Source organism: Aphelocoma coerulescens, chromosome 18 (assembly GCF_041296385.1).
Source record: "Aphelocoma coerulescens isolate FSJ_1873_10779 chromosome 18, UR_Acoe_1.0, whole genome shotgun sequence".
Classification (NCBI taxonomy): domain Eukaryota; kingdom Metazoa; phylum Chordata; class Aves; order Passeriformes; family Corvidae; genus Aphelocoma; species Aphelocoma coerulescens.
This window is the reverse complement of record NC_091031.1, coordinates 6,425,578-6,438,049: the sequence shown is the minus strand read 5'-3', so window position 1 is coordinate 6,438,049 and position 12,472 is coordinate 6,425,578. Positions and strand designations below refer to the sequence as shown.

General features: G+C 45.7%; 1 long non-coding RNA gene across 2 annotated transcripts in view; it reads right to left on the bottom strand.

The window, feature by feature from the left end:
- LOC138120063 (uncharacterized) overlaps positions 1–10,705 on the bottom strand; it is a 34,046-nt gene extending 23,341 nt beyond the window's left edge. For both annotated transcript variants that reach the window (XR_011155721.1, XR_011155720.1), the window contains exons 1-2: positions 10,540–10,705; positions 10,301–10,420 (exon numbers count right to left, since the gene is read on the bottom strand). This is a non-coding gene — a long non-coding RNA (uncharacterized lncRNA). The remainder of the gene's footprint in view (positions 1–10,300; positions 10,421–10,539) is intronic.
- Between the last annotated feature and the right edge of the window lie 1,767 nt (positions 10,706–12,472).

Below are 12,472 nucleotides of genomic sequence, written 5' to 3'. Positions count from 1 at the left end.
AAGGAATATATTCTGAAAAAGTAAAGGGATTTGTTACATGTCCCCTATGCCGTGGTGAAAACAAGCAGGGAGTCTATACTGATAGAGCTTTGCAAGGCAAACAGAGGGGGACCAGACAGGCGAGGAGGGAGCTACATCTTCAACCAGGGAGGATTCCTGAATCCAAAAAACCTCAAGAGCTCTCTGGATCCAGACTTTTGCTTTGTCCCATGCAAAGGATGAGCTTCAGCTGGACAGCTGGGAATAGATCTGATCTTTCCTGTGGTACTTGGATCATCACCATTTGAAAATTGACACCAATTTTTTTTATCCATTTGCTCTCCTTCCCCTGGTGCTGGAACTTTGTGATCAGCAGCTGGTTTTCTTAGTGGGAACAAGGATGTTCCTTAAGTTGGAAAATGAAAATTTTGCTCAAATCACCATCAAATGAACCCAAAGTGCTGCTGTAACCATTGTGTCTCATCATCCCTTTGGTTTCCAAGTGCAGGATGGGAGACATCCCACCCAGTGCTCACCTGGATCCCGATCACTGCGACGCTTTGGCACCAGAGAGAGCAGCGGGGAGAATACTTGGGACCACTGCTGTTGGGCTCACTGTTCTTAAAGAGATTTTTATATTTTAAATACAGAAGGAAGGTCTTTGTTTACCCACAGCTGATGGGTGCCTGCTCACATGGAGCAGACAGCAACACACAGGATGAGGTCACCCCTTCTGGCCACTGGTCCTGCGTCTGTGGCAGCTACGGGATGACAGCACGGCACTGCAGCTCTGGATCAAAAATCTGAGTGGCACTTTTTCCAAATTTGGATGAGGGAAGCTGTGATTTAAGGCAGTTGCTGAGTCCCAGAAAATACTGTGTTCTGGCTCAGCCAAGGCTTGGCACCTTTCTGCTTTCCAGGATAATTTGATTTGAGATCCAAGGGCTGTCAATCTCCCAGGTTTCAGAGAAACTCAGCACAGGAACCAAACAAGTGATCCTGGGGGAAGCCCTGCTGATCTCAACCTGCCTGATTTTGCTGAACCCAGCATCAGACCATCTCTGCTGACTATTTTGACAAAGTGCCAAGCCCTACCCTGAACATCTCCAGGCTGAGTTTTCCCTTCAGCCAGGTCCAGTCTTAAATACACCAACACACTTGAAGCCTTAGAGCAGAAAGGGTGCTGGAGAACCCCCATCACAATCAGCACACCCAGGAAAGGCAACAGGCCTTGGATGTACTCAGCAAAGTGGCTTCTGTCAAATCACACGAGCCATTTATTATCTGTATTTCAGCAACACCCACAGGCTTCAGGCAGTGACCTGCACTGTGCCTGGACAACAACATCCAAATATAGAGCAAGATGTCAGCACAGCCACAAAGCTTCACTCACTCCAGAGCATCACTCCCTTCCCTGCCCTGGCAAAAGTCCCTCCAGCCCCAAACTGGGGAGGAGCTGCTCTTGCTTTTACCAGAAATAGCATATTATAAGGTGTTTTTTCTCTTAAAGGTGTTTTTAACAGTGTGACTGGTGACAGATCCACCGGTTCTGGAAAGGCAGGAGGGTAATAATCTGCCAGACCTGCTCAGGTTCCATGTCTGAGGAATATTTAAGCATATGCTCAAACTCCCTTTTCTCTGGTTAAATCAAAGCACGTGTTTAAACGCTTCACTGAGCAGAGGTGGACTTAAGGACATACCTTGCTGTAGGCATGTGCTTAACTACTTTGTAAAATTAAACTGAAAATAATCAAGTGATTTTGCTGAATCAGGCCCGAGTGCTCTGCAAACCCCCATCCTCTTAAGCAAGGCAGCTTTTAGCAACATTTAATTTTGAGAACACGCTCAGAAAATACCATTAAAAAATGTTAAAGAGCCAGTAGCCTTTAGAGAGTGGAAATAAATAACTAAAAAGATATCTGAGAAAATCATTAAACTGCACAAACCAGCACTGGCCTTTAAAAAAAGAAACTTTGCCTTGTGCCAGTTCAGCATTTGCACATAGATGAGAGATGCTTCAGCTACATGGACCTGAATTGTGTTGGATTTTCCCCCAGCTCATGCCACCAATGCTGCTACCAGGCCAGGCAGGTTCAGCCTCACACAACTGCCCTTCAGCTCAGCCCCTAAGGGGGTTCTTTTGGAGAGCAGGGTGGGAGGAAACCTGCTGGCAACACACACACACACTGTGGGCCAGGCTGTGAGTGTGTCCCTGGGTGCTGAGGGTTCCATCTGAGAGGTCCCCAATCAAACGTTGCTGCTCCCAGCCACGAGCACCCCATGTATAAATAACCCCACATTCCCTTTCTCCCTGACCTTTGTGTCTCAGCCCTGCCAAACCAGTTCTGTGCAAATCCAAACTTACCACAGTCACACCTCTGTCCCAGACAGGTGTCCCTGGGGGTTTTGGGTCCCCATCCCAGCTCGGGGGGATGGTGATGTCCCCCCCATAGGGACCAGCCCCCTCCAGCCCCCAAATGACAACATGGCAGAGTTGTTCCCAGATGACCACAGCTCAACTGGATTTGGTGTCAGTGCCTTTGGGGTGGTTTGCCAGGAGATTTTTCATGGAAAAAGGAGGGGTTTCATGGAAAAAGTTTGATAAAGGGGTTTGCATATTCTCAGATGTCTTAATATAAACCAGCAAAGTTTGGATAGAAATGGAATGGTAGGTAGAAATTTAGGTAGAAATGAAATGGAGCTGGGCTTTGCAAACCTTTACCTTTTTTTAAATGTGCCTTTGGAACGCAAAACTCACTGCACATAGAATTGTTGATGCTCATATAACACAGAGATCCTGCCCTCTCTCCCTCCCCAGACTTTCATCAAGAGGAGATTTCCTGGTTAGACTTAGACTTGCAAATCTTAGGCCATATTGGCAGCATTTCAAGTCAGCTTGGGTGATTTGGACATAAACTCAGTGACCTGAAACAGGAGGAAACGTGGCTGTTCCTGCCTTGGTCCCAAACTAAAGCTACTACCTTGGCCATGGAACTTCCAACCAAACTCACCCTGAATATGCACCCAGGGCATCCCAAAACCCAGCCCTGCAACCAAATGCCCTCCTGAACGCACACAGCCTTCTTGTCATTTATGGCTTATGCAGCATTCCTCAACAGCTCAAAAATAAAATGTCATTTCTTTAGGAGAGTTGCATTTCCTATTAACTCCAGTGGCCCAAATAAATCTCAGGTGTTTGCACAGCTGATCTGGGCTTCTTCCTTGCCATAAAGTGTCTAAAACCAGGTGCTTTCCTCAAGTTTCATTTTGAAATTTTATCAGCAGTGAAAGAATTCCTTCCTGAGTGATTTGGTATAAATATTTAAAGGGCTTAAAAAAAAATAAAACATCAGACTCACCACTGATATTGCTGAAGCTCACGGTGCCCTGCTGCCCCATTGCTGAAGCGGCATAATCTGTTTTCTGTAGGGTTTTTTTGCACAGGTGCTTAGGGAAATGTAAATTTTTAGGATTTGCTTGATGCCAGCATTCCCAGCGTCAGCCTTAAAATTGCAGCAGCACAAGGTTTTGTAGAAGGCACGTGAGAGGGAGCCCTGTGCTGCCACTTCCCAAAACACTCTGGGATGGTGATCCCTCCCTGCTGGGACTGGTTGTCTCTATGAGCAGCAGAGCAAATTCTCGAGTGCATTTTCACATTTCCCACTGCAGGAAAACCCTGTTTTGAAGTCTCAGTGGTGCCTCATGGAAAATCTTTTGAGAAATGTGCTGGATGAAGAAACCCCACTTATTTTGGGATAACAGACCCATGCTTCAGTGACTCTTTCCCTACAGGGCACGGGCTTAAATATCAGGTCTCTGGTAAACCCATCGGCCATCAGCCCTGCAGCATCCAAATAAAAAATAAAAATCTGCTGGGTAACAACCTTCTGAGTACATGGAGAAGTGAAATAGCCAAAAAATGGCCCAAGAAGTTGATGGAGCTTTGGGCTTGTACCTCCAGACCCAGACTGTCAGGCACACTAGGATCAGGTGTGTGCATGGGGCTGATCCAGGAGCAGGGATGAAGCCAGCTGGGCAAGGTGGGTATCCACACATCCTTCAGGGGGACTGAAGTTAAACCCTCACACTAAAGACTGGCAGAAGAGCAGATGCCAGTATTTTCTCCCTGTCAGCAGTTCTTGAAGGCTTAACAGCTTTGCTTTGGTTTTAAAATGCTTCTTTCAGCACTGGCAATGCCCAGGGATGTTTTTAAAATTAAATAAATAAATAAATAAAAAAAATATCTTTTAAAAGTTAGGGCAGAAATTCCCTTCCCTCATGCACATTTTTTTTTATTTTATGCCAGTTTTTAATTTCATTTTTTATTTTTAATGGAATGCTCTAAGCACACCAAACTTTTCAGAGGCTGTTTGCTCACAGCCAGAATTTTAGGGCTGGGCCTGTTTAAGAAACCAGAGCATTTGGATGAAGCCTGGGTTACTCACTATTTATTTGGGGAAGTAGGTTTCAAAAATGGGAATTTTGCAATTTGTCTCCATCAGAGTAGGGCTGAAGCTGTGCTGTGGTTTTGCTGTGCAAGGAACACCAAATGGATCTGGGCAAACTCCAGAGTGATTTTAAACTCAAACTCCTCTTTGTGGGGCCCTGAATTTCCTTATAATTGACAAACCCTTTGATCCTGATAGCGCTGAGCTGCAGCTGGATAAGGAACAGCCGGGGGGGGCCGAATGGGTTTGTGCTCTGCAATGTCAAATTAGTTTTCAATAGCGACACTTCCTGTGCTGTTTGGGATCTCAGAGGGAATCCCAGCTCATCCCAAAAATATTTCCATCATTGGCTCTTCCTGACCACCCTGTGAACCCATGAGATCTGGTAGTCCAGAGGGGTTTGTGCTGGTGCCAAAGCAGATCAAGCTCAGCTCAACGATACCTGCCCAGAGACTGGGTATCAGGCAGGGGTGTTTAGGACAATATTGTCCCTTTTTCCCCCCTTCCCAGACAGATAATGAAAGATCTACTAAATTCAAAGCTGTGACCATGCTTGCTGGCTCAACTGTTCTGGTTTTAAAACAGCACCATAATATTCACAATATTACAAAAACCAGACAAAAAAATAATTGAGTCCAAGCCACTACTCAGCATAACCCTCACCTTAGGGATTTTGCATTGTTATTAAAAAGTGCAAAATAGTGATATCCCAGGTCAGAGTGGGAATAGTGTGCAACTGCATTTCAGGTAATTTAAAGATGCTCCCAAAGTCAGTATATAGGATACTGAAACAAGCTATGAAACGTCCCATCAAAAAAATTCCTTTGTTTTCCCTTTTGTCCTCAGTATCAGCATTGTCCCAAAACCACAGAGAGGACCAACTCAGGTGTCATTGTGCCATAGGCACCTCTGCATTTCCCAGGAGGGGTAACATCCCCCAGGTACCTGTGTTGGGAATTCTGTTTGAAACAGACACCTAAGGTAGCACAACCCCTTGGGTAAATACAGTTGTGTAAAGCAGTTTATTCCTCTCAAGAGTAAGCAAAGCTGCAGCTGCCCTGGGGACTTTTCATGGGTTTCAGCTCTGGATCAGCCCTGTGGATCTGGTTGGATGGAACAGCACTTCAGTGCCTGGGGAAAACCTGTTATTTCCCGTAGGAAAAGCACTGATCCCTCTAGAAGAACCTGATCTGCTTCATACACACCTTTTCTATCACTAGAAACCATCAGAGCTGGACAAGAGATATTTGCCACTGGTTACAATACAGACCCTCCCATGCAGATAAAAAAAAATTCCACACTGCCCTTCCCTGCTGCAAAATAAATACGTTGCTACAAGCCTCCCCACTTTCTCCCCATGCCCACTGCCATTTGCACACAAGGGTAAGCAAAAATAAGAACACCAATCTTTTCCCTTCCTTTCTTCTGGAATTAATTTCCAATGAATTGGCATTTTAAATTTCTTGATAGCAAAGCCTAAAAGAAGTATGTCTTCAGTATGGCCTTGGTGCAATCTAATGGCATTGCAAATCTATCAAAACCCACATAAACCATCACTTGTAATTTTCTGTGTTCACAGGAAAAAAAAATTATATACTAAAATATATGGAACCATTCTCTTTGAACTTTCCCTTTGTCTGAGTTAAACACTCTGGAAGCCCCAAGTTAATCTCACTGCAAAACCCATCAGGTTTGCCAGCTTAGATTATTTTTTGTTAATGAGAAAGTGTTCCTTGTGATAACTTGAATTATACTTTCTGAATGGTGGGAAAATACACAATTGTGTCACATCCTCCCAAACTAAACATACTATTCAGAAAACACAATTAAAATTAAAAACCAACTAATTCTTCTTCTTTGCCTCAGTACTGGAGAGCTTCATTTGGGGATTATAAATCCTTTTGAAAGGTTCCTTTTTAATGATGTCGCTCCTATTCATGTTCCTTTTACAGCACTTTCTGAATTGTTTTCAGTGTTTGGATCTGATTACTTGACTTGAAAACTGTATTTTTCCTCTTCTAGAGTAACACTATATCTAAAACCCTTTCTGTTCTGATGTTATGAAGTATGTGCTCTTGAGATTGCAGCTCGTGGTGCAATTAATCACCTTGTTGCATTTCCAAGGATAATTGCTATTTCTGCTACAGTAAATCACTCGTTTCCATTGACTGGCAAATCTTGGGGGTGTTGCAGGTCTCTGCTCTCTGGTCCTGCCTGCACAGTCCAAGCCCCAGCACCACAAGACCAGCCTCGCATCCCCTGAGCTGTGCAGGAGGGGACCAGAACAGCAAGTCCAACCTCTTCCAGTGCCTCTGCCTTTCGTTTGTACCCTTCAGGGAATTTCCTACAGAACTTTTTCCTCCATAAAAGCCTCAGGAACAATGCAAGGTACACACACAACCTGATAATTGGCAACGGGGCTTGAGTGGGGCTGTGGGAAACAGCTGGGCATCTTCTGCAGAGCTCCCTGCACAGCAGCACCTTTGTTCAGCTTTGAACCTCCCAGATTAAACTTTCCAGCAAAATTTGTTTTGATAGGGCTTTCTACCTGTTGCAACAAAAAGCCATGCCGGATTCAGGAGAAGCCAGCCCGCTCCCACTGGAGGAGAAAAAAAACAAAAACAAGCGCAAATTGCAAAACATGGCAAGTTTTTCAGGATGGAATGAGCCCAGATGGATTTTCCCGTTCCCTTTGCCAGAAGCAGGAGTGACTCAGAGCTCGTGTGTTTCACGGTGGAGGCTCAGCACCCTGCCACTGCCCCAGGGACAAGCCTGGGACAAGAGAGTGAGGGCAGATTCAAAAATCAGACACTTTCCAATTACGGGGGACCAAAGAACAGACCCCAAACATCCAAGCTGAAGGACAAGTATAGCGCTTGTTGCTCATTAGGAGTGCCTGTGTTTTTCCCAGAGATTTGTCTCCTCGTTTCCTTAGTAACCCCTCCTGGTAGAAGTAAATGCACCTGAGCGTAGCTTAGCAATGGGAATGTTCTCCATCCCTTGCTGCATCCCTTCCCACCCCCACGGGGTGTCTCCAGGAGCATCCGTGTTTGCCCCGCCGCGCACGGAGCACAGGCTGAGCGCCGGAGGAGGAGCCGCGCTTGGAGAACGAGGAGCCCGCTAACCAAAAAGTCTTAGCAAAGAACAAAAATAAACCCTCACCAGTCATTTCTTGCAAATACTGCTCCCAGGGGATGGGGAGGGGGGGGGTAAAAAATTGTACTCCAAGATGTACACGCAGGAGCTGCCTACGCCGCTGCGTGGGAAGGGGTTTAATAGGGAGCCGAGAAAGAGCCTGCGCGTAGGAGGAGAAAAGAGCAGATGTTAGCAGTGCCTTTTTGTTTTCCTGGATGGCATGGCAGGCAGGGAAGATGGAAAGAAAAGCTCCCCTTCTGCAGAAATAGAAGCTGAAGACGGGTAAGGCTTTTTCCACTTGTCCAGGCTGGGCTCAGAGGTGGTTGCAGCCTCCGTGAGACAAGGACCGGGGGCTCCCTGCCAGCACCACGCACTGACCATCCTGGAGCACCACGAACAGAAAGTGCCTTGTTGTGAGACACCAGACTTGGAAATGTGCTTATGGAGGCTGGAACAGGTCCCCTTTCTCCTCCCCCAGGGACTCTGGAGCTGGAGACGGTCACAGGCTGCCAGAGGCATCTCCCATCAGGAACCCGCTGCCAGGTTTCTGAATATACCAACAGTTCCAGTTCCACTACAAAAACTTTAGTGACTTTCCAAAGAACCATCTCTCTCCCCAAAATAGCCCTGTGGGATGCAAGTACAAGTAATGTGGTGTGTAACACTCCAAGCAAGGGAGGGCTGGGTAATTCACTGCATCAGACATGCACATTCTGTTCCCAGCCATGTTATTGCATTTAATATCTTGAATTTTATGCCAGGCTGTTTGATAATCTCCAATGCAAATTCCAGGTGAGCTACTGGACACATACAAACCCTGCTCCTCCTGTGAGCAGACAGGCTCCTTCTCAGGAGAGAGGACTTGCAGGTAAGATACAAAGTGCAAAACTAAGCCAGAAGAGGAGCGAACTGTGCCTATGGGTGCACAGGGCAGGAGGTTAGGAGGACTAACCACAAATGTCTGGACTTAGCACAAATACCCTCTGTTACTTGGCTTGCACTGTCATCGCTTTCAGAAGCCCTGAAGTTAACCTCTGGCACTGCACTGCACAGAAGATGCCTGCTTGGAAGATTTTTGACTCAAATACTTCACGGAATTTGTTTTTCTGTAACTCAGAGAGGGGCTCGGACTGCACAGATCCTTCAGCAGTGCCTGAGCTCTGCGTGCAGAGGCCATTTCAGTGTCCAACTGACTGCCCTGGATGTGTTTTTATATAGTTTTGTTCACTGGCAGACACTGCACAGACTGCTCACCCCATCGCCCCATCTGAGCAGGGCACAGAGACAGGGGCCCTTTAAACCCTGTATGAATGAGGCTCTCATAAATTCCACATTTGAGAAACTCTGACTGTATCCTTTGGTCATAAAAAGAAATTAAAGCTGCATATAACATTCAGTACCCTGTAATCCTGCTGCACAGCCTTGTGCCTGCATAAATCAGCCTCTCATGAATATTGCACTGTACCTGCAACTGCCTGACCCCGGGGGTTTAAAAAGGATAAATCAAAGGGAAACAAAGCAGCAGTCACAGAAAGGCTTCATAAACAGCACCTGCTTTCTGAGAGCCTGAAAGGTCACCAAAAGCAATCTGAGAAGTGCACAGATTTCAGGGACCCGATCAAAGCTGTTAAAGGAGGAGAGGGCAGATATTTTTCCTCCTCTCTTGCCACAGTAAAGCAAGCCTTGGAATACACAGCAAATCCTCTGGCAGGAGTTTTGTGGTCGTGGAGAGGGACAAGCTGTGGAACACCCCAAGTGTGGTGAGGAACAAGGAAGAAAAGCTATTTTATAAACCTTGGAGGAGGAGGACCTGAGCTTCAACAGTGCTTTTCTACCAGAAATAACTCACAAAAACTTAGGATTTCCAATTCTGTCTTGGTTAAATATAATGATCCACTCCATGTATTTTTTTTTTAATTCAAAAACTTAAAATAAGAAAAAGTCTATCTTGTCCAGCTCCAAAAACAGAGAGCAGGAATAGCTTTTATTAACAGCTTCCTCAGAGACCTAGAAAACACATCACAGCGCTCAGGGGGAGTTTTTTGTTGCAGAAATTGTCAGTAATGGGCAAGAAAAAAATTCAGCCAAGACATCCCCCTCTGTCCCCTCCACCTTTCCCAGTTTATTTACAGCCCAGCAGGTCACTCCTCACAGAATTTGTGCATGGGAACAGCACTGTGGCAGGAAAGGGACAGGAAAAAACACAGTGTGAATCCACTTTCTCTGAATGGATCAGAGACCATGGGCCAAGATTGTCACTCCCTGGCCATTAACTTGCTTTGCAACCTTTGCCAAGTTAAGCACTCTGCCTCAGTTTCCCCACCTGGGAATAGTAAAGTTTTGTATTTCAAACTCTGTGGTGTCCACCAAGCACCTTATGAGAAGCCACCTGAGCTTTGACCTGTAGAATTTCACACAGAGCTTTGCACAGATTTGCTGTCTGCCACCTTCCCTCCCAACTCTGGATTTTTTCTTTCACAGCAGCACCCCCCTTTCAGCTCCTCAGTACTACTCATGTCAGCCAGAAACACAACACACCTTGTGCTCCCTGGTCCTGTGTTTCAAAATCCTGCATCTTAAGACATTAAGCAAAGGTTTGTACTTCAGCCAACAAACACTGTTAAAGGGTATTGAAAGCTTCTTCCATTGCCATAATTGAGTGAAGAGAAAACAGATTCCACTGCTGTCATAGCACATCAAAATAATTAGTTCAGTTATAAATAGCTCAGCTTACTCACTTTTTTCTGTTCCTCTTTTTTAAGGTCAAGGCTGCAGCCAAAAGCAATAGCAGCACATCCCAGAGGAGCATCCCTCTCTTCTGCTTGGATTCGGGCAAAACAGGGAGACGAGGAGTGCATCTGTAATCAGTGATTCCAGGGCCACACAATTACCTCATAATTAGAGAAATAATTACTCCCATTTAGGTAAGAAGAGGGGGGGAAAGAGTATTAGCAAGCCCACATATATGCAAATTTACCTTAGCCTAATTAATGAGCATCTTCAAACCAATTTTAGCTAAACTGCCTTTGTTTTCGTTGGATGATGCTTCTGTATCGACTTGGCTTATTCTTTAATCACTTCTACATTCAGTAGAGCTTCTACCTGAGAAAAGCCAATGGAACAAGCTGTGACACCAAGGTATTTTCTTCACCTTAATTAAGGGCTTTCAAACCCCACCTTGTGCCCTGATCTTGCATTTGCTGCAGCTGACCCTGTCCCATCTGCCCCTTGTTGGAGGTGATAACTTGAGTATCCAGGCTCTCTGAATGGCACTAGATCAAGATACTATAAAGGTCAGTAAGAATAAGCAGTTGTAGCAACACTGATCCCAGGACAGACCCTTTCACTCTGCTCCTGGATGTGTGTAATAGACACTATTTTAGAAAAACGTGCATTGCTTGACCCAAGCAGCAGCCACACCATGTTCCTTCACATTTCCTGCTGGATTAGCTTTGCCATCATTTCAGAATTGCCACCATTTTCCAGCAGTTAACATCCACAGTGTACAACAAATCAAATCCACACTAGATGAATGTATTTTATAGTTGCATTAATTAGAAGAGGTCTCTGAATTTCTGTGAGAATGCTCTAACAGAGCTGTTTGTGTGACGTCATTGTTATTCCCAGGGAAAATTCCCCTGATGCTTGAGGATGCACTTAGGTATTAATCTGCTTTGGGGTGATGTTTATTTTGTGCAAGTCCCAGCCTCAGTTCCAGACCATGACCTGCACAATGCAGTATTTAGATCCATCTCTAGCCACTGCATGAAACCTAAAACATTCCTTTTCTTCCTTCCTAGCTTCCCAACTCTTTGCAATATCATCAGTCACAGAAGCCTCCCTCCCTGTGCTTGCTCAGGGCCATGCAAGTGGGGACTGGAGTCTCTCACCACTGTTCAAAGCAAAAGAAGATTTTCTGCAATTGTTGAGTTTTCACGGAGCCAGTGGGAGTTAAACATCTGGCTTGAAAAATGTATTTGCACTCAGGCAGGTCTGGCAGGTCTTCACGTGGATCCTGACCTACTCGTAGATATTTTTTCCTGCCTAGTCTCACATGCAACCATATTTTCCAGGTGCACTTATCTACCTGTCACACACAATGATGTATAACCCTGAAGAAAGCGAAGCAGGTGATTACCTTTCCCCAGTCAAGTGCAGTGGAAAGGTCAGATTTAATATGAAGCTGAGGGGCAATGAAATGACACAGAAAATGTACAAAAATAGAGCGTAGCCACGCTGGGAGGGAAGCGTGGGGCCTGCTGGTCCCCGTGGGACACCCAACACCACAGACACACCATTCATCCCCACACAGGCTCTTCGTTGCTCCCTGGTTTGGGACTTGGCTCCACTATCATGGAAGATACATTTTGGGGAATATGTGAGTTAGGCAGGTGAATCATTTCCATCTGCATGGCCTTCAGCCCCCTGTGGTGGCTGCCCAGGCTCTGCACAGAGCCACTGACATCCAGCACCCACCAGCTCCCTGGGTCCCCCCAAATTCCAAAAGGAATTGGATTGTTCCAGGCTTTTATGATGGAAAATATATTTTTCCTCAGTCCTACCCTTCCAATGGCTGGGGAGCTGCCACGTGTTGTATACACAGTCCTGTAGTTACTTATTTTAATCTTGGCAGTGTCTTTGAGCATTGCTGGACTCCTACAAAATCAGCACCTAAATGGAAATAAATGCACAAGGCTGCAGCTCCCTGCATTCAGAGGAATTCAGTGTAGTCCCTTCCCATGCCCTGAGTGCAACTGGGTGTTTCACAACCTCTGTGTCTAAATTAGGTTTTTCCATGCACATTTTTTTTCTCTGAGTCCTGCCTAAAACCCAGAGCAAATTCCAAGGAGAAATTCTGACCACTCACTAGGGCTTGAGCCCCACATCCAGAGCACTTAGGCTGAAGATCC